Below are 4,644 nucleotides of genomic sequence, written 5' to 3' on the forward strand. Positions count from 1 at the left end.
TCCCCAGCCCTCACAATTGATTACTATATTAAAGCGAGAACTGCAGATTTCTGGAAAAGATGTTGTGTCTAATCTATGGAACACCTTTACTCCTTATTTATAGTGCATTTTAGACTGAGGACCCTACATAAAACGTATGTATCTCATTAAGGAAGCGTGTCTTCTCCCCCTCCTTTAATTACCCAAGACTTTCGCTTGGATTGAAAGCACAGATTTGATAAGTCCTCAATGAATAGTTACATATCACCATCTAATGAATAGTCACCAAAATAACGACAATCACTTGTTTTGATAGAAAATATCTAGCAAGCATTATTAACCTATCTCTCAACGTTGTCGTATAGAGATGTACTTATCGAATCTGAAATCTGTTTATCATCCATCATTCAATTCAGTCTTCGCTATTATTTACACGTCCATCTAAATTTATATCGAATATCTCGTCAACAAAAATAAAGTAACATCACAAGATCTAACTCGATACGTTAGTCTCGTTTTATAAATAAACCAGAAATTAATCTCTTAATGCTAATCACAACGTCTGAGACTCATTTTTAGTAGCACCAATGTTTGAACTCCATGCTGCACGTTCCTTCCTAGAAACTTAAATAGGATTGTGGGAATACTCACTACTACCTTTCACATTTCACCATTTGCATCTCTACGGTGTAGCTGCCAAGAGATATGGCGGAACATGCATATGGGTGATAATGAGTAACCCTCTATCCCATCTCAGTGACTTTTACAAGTTTGCTTGTAAAAAGGAATATGACCACGGCGCATTTCTCAGATTTACTTAAACTTCACTCTATAAGTTGTATGTAATGGTGTATGATGACAATGGGTTTCTCCTCTATATATAGCCGGTCGTGCTTGCACCCACACCCCTAGATTATACTGGAAACAAATCATATTTTACATGTGGTGTTATATACCACCACGTCTCCACCTTCATGGAACACGTATTGTCTCGTCAAACTTTAAACTGAATCTTGCAAGTTCAAGTGTAACCGGTTGCAGGTTTTTTGGGAATAGAATAAGACTTATGGTTTAGAAGCCAGATCAGTCATTCCACCTTGGTAAAGCTACAAGTTCTCCAATTATTAAAAATAAGCTTAGTCATCCAATTTCGAAACTTGCTATGTATATTCAGCCTAATGAGCCTCTTAAAAATATTAGTATATTTTCTTAATTTACAATATCTTATTATCTTTTTTGATTATCTTTTAATTTACAAATTTTATTGGAAAACGGACAACATCCAACATGTTCATTTGTCAATGTCATTCAATGTACGGCAACACACACCAGGAGGGTGAAATTTAAGCAACATGTGTTAGAGAGAGTGCGGGAAATCTTGACCGCTAGATTCCTCCTCCAAATCAAAGTATAAACCTCATCAGAGAAAGACCGAAGAGGACGAAAATCCCAAGAAAAAAAAAAGGATAACAACTTTGAAGTTGGGGAAGCAGTTTACATCCATGGCAGCTCGTAGAGTGTCTTCTCTACTATATCGATCCTTTTCAACTTCCTCTCCCTTTCCCTTTCGTTCACAAGGTAACCCACACAAACCGAACAACCCCTGTTCCATGTCTCTGATTCAGTGAATCTCCGAAACCATCTTCATGTTTTGAACTTTGTTCCTCTGTTTCAATTAATCATGAAGTATATCGTCATATCACGTTATGATTAACCAGAAAGAACGGAACGTTTAATTATTTGATGTCTGGATCTATAGTTATGATGTATTAAAACATTACTATATACAGGGAGAAACTGTTATAATGGAAGTAGGGTCGTAAGGAGATTTGGAACCTCTTCTGCAGCTGAAAAAATCATACGCCCTTCGGTTCAAGTGTCTTACACACAGCTCCTAATCGATGGGAACTTCGTAGACGCTGCTTCTGGTGAGTAAAGTTTTCATTTTTCGTAAATGCTCTGTTCAGAAACAGAGGAATAATTAAAAAAAAAGGCAAAGTTTGAGTGTTGAGATTCTGTTTCCATGAGAACTGATCGTTAGTTTTTGGGGTTAGGTAAGACGTTCCCAACTATTGATCCACGCACAGGGGAGGTCATTGCGGATGTAGCTGAAGGAGATGCTGAAGATATTGATCGGGCGGTGAAAGCTGCAAGGAAGGCTTTTGATGAAGGACCTTGGCCTAAGATGACTGCTTATGTTTGTATTATATACACTTCCCGAGTCTTGAAAGTTAATGAGATTTAATGTGATATGGGTCTGTTATTGGTGTGGTTTTAAGGAGAGGTCAAGGGTAATGCTGAGATTCGCAGATTTGGTTGAGAAACACAGCGAAGATCTCGCGGCTCTAGAGACATGGGACAATGGGAAGACTTATCAACAAGCCAAAACAGCAGAGATTCCAATGCTCGCCAGATTGTTTCGCTACTATGCTGGTACACCACATCAAAATCTCTGGAATACTATGCTGTTCTGTTCTTGTGAATGAACGTTCTTTGTTTTTTTTTTGATGTGTAGGATGGGCGGATAAGATTCATGGGCTTACCGTTCCAGCTGATGGAAACTATCATGTTCAGACACTGCATGAACCAATAGGCGTTGCTGGACAGATTAATCCACGGAACTTTCCTCTTTTGATGTTTGCTTGGAAAGTTGGTCCTGCTCTTGCTTGTGGTAACACCATTGTCCTTAAAATCGCTGAACAAACTCCTCTCACTGCTTTCTACGCCGGCAAGCTTTTCCTTGTAAGTAATTAAAATGTTCTTCTTTTCACCTTCTATGTTCCATTGTTGATATTAAATAAAAGATCCATTTTAAGAATAACAACGTTTCTTGAATTGATATGATAGGTGTTCTGAATATAGTTTCTGGATTTGGTCCAACCGCAGGTGCTTCCCTCCCGAGTCACATTGATGTAGACAAGGTAGATATATACATTTTACTTTCTCTTAACTTCTTTAAGAGACTAAGCTTCTCTTACATTGTTCCTTTTCCTCCCTTGCTTTCACAGGATCCACTGATACAGGCAAAGTTATACTTGGACTAGCTGCTAACAGCAGTCTCAAGCCAGTGACACTAGAACTTGGAGGAAAATCACCCTTCATCGTATTCGAAGATGCAAATATCAATAAAGCTGTAGAGCTGGCACACTTTGCTCTCTTCTTCAACCAGGTTTGGTCATTATAATAGAAAATATATACACCTTTGCTTACTCGCTTTCTTTAGCTACTTCTTTCTTGAGGTAATGTTTTTCTTTGTATAGGGGCAATGTTGCTGCGCGGGGTCTCGGACATATGTTCATGAGAAAGTGTATGATGAGTTTGTTGAGAAAGCAAAGGCACGCGCATTGAAACGTGTGGTTGGTGATCTTTTCAAGAAAGGCATTGAACAGGGTCCTCAGGTTACACATTCTTTGCATTGTAAGGAGTTTTTTTTATTATATCTTGTTGTAAATGAAGTGTTGGGGAAATACTTCTGTTATCATTACTGTCGACCAGAAGGTCCATATATATACAAGGTATTAGACCGTCATAAGGTCATGTTTATCCTAACAAGATAAGGATAAGGATAAACACTATGTTACAGATATACATAGAATATATACTAGATAAACACAGTCTCTGGTTGTCTTTATCATGTCCCGGATTGGGCCTGCAGTACGGGCTGGTCCATGGTCGATCATCATTTGGTTTATAACACTCCCCCTTGATCGACACATCCGGTACAGGTTCGTTGCATGCTTAATGTTGCCTCATTAAAACCTCTCCTGAAAAACCTCAAAACCAATGTGGCAAAATGGGAAACCAAGGACAGGAAAAAGAGTACAACACATGAACTCCCCCAGATGAATGCATCACTGTAGTAGACGCATTCCCATCTGGTATCCGAGTCTTCTTGAACGTTGAAGTTGCCTATGACTTGGTGAAGATGATCAGCTGGATTCTCCTTGAATGAACTTGTAAGTCTTGGACGTTGGTATGTCTTTTGGAACTCCATTAAGATGTGGTCAGGATGTACATCTTTGCTGCTGATCACTCCATGTCTTGGTTGAACTGATGGTGCTTCAAACGGTGCTCGGATGGACTTTATAATCTGCAATAAAACTTTACTTGCAGGTCTTTTTTCATGTCCCACGGATTCTCTTTGGTTATATGGCTTTCCCAAAACGTGGACATTCAATATATATTGAGTCATAGACCCATAACACATACGAACAACTTTACTTCATATCTTTCGTTCATTCGGACTTATATCTCTTCGTATGTGCCAATGGCTTTATCCATTGTAACCAATCATTCTTTATTTTCTTTTGTCGATCCATGTTGAGCTATAGACCTTGTCTATATTCGTTCATAATCATGAGTGTCTAAGGTCATACCATCAATAATTATTTGCTGCAATGAAACTCATCACACAATGAATTCGCAGTCATAAACTCATGTCCTTTTGATATCTTGCATATTTCCATTATCTTATCCATTCGTCCATGTGCATTTTGATCATATAGACTAGGATTTAGCCATGTTTAGGTTACATTTTGCATACATGAGTCTTTATCAGGTGTTGGAGTGCCACATAAAGTTCTTGGGGACATTTGGATGCATTTGGAGCTCAAAGGAGGTGAAATAGGTGATCATTGGACGAGCAGAGGATGGGAGCGAGGTTCC

The 4,644-nt window shown here is 38.7% G+C and overlaps 1 pseudogene; it reads left to right on the forward strand.

Annotated features, from left to right (window-relative positions):
• Positions 1-1,311: 1,311 nt before the first annotated feature.
• LOC106328968 overlaps positions 1,312-4,644 on the forward strand; it is an 8,159-nt pseudogene continuing 4,826 nt past the window's right edge.

Source organism: Brassica oleracea, chromosome C3, assembly GCF_000695525.1.
Source record: "Brassica oleracea var. oleracea cultivar TO1000 chromosome C3, BOL, whole genome shotgun sequence".
In the NCBI taxonomy this organism is placed as follows: domain Eukaryota; kingdom Viridiplantae; phylum Streptophyta; class Magnoliopsida; order Brassicales; family Brassicaceae; genus Brassica; species Brassica oleracea.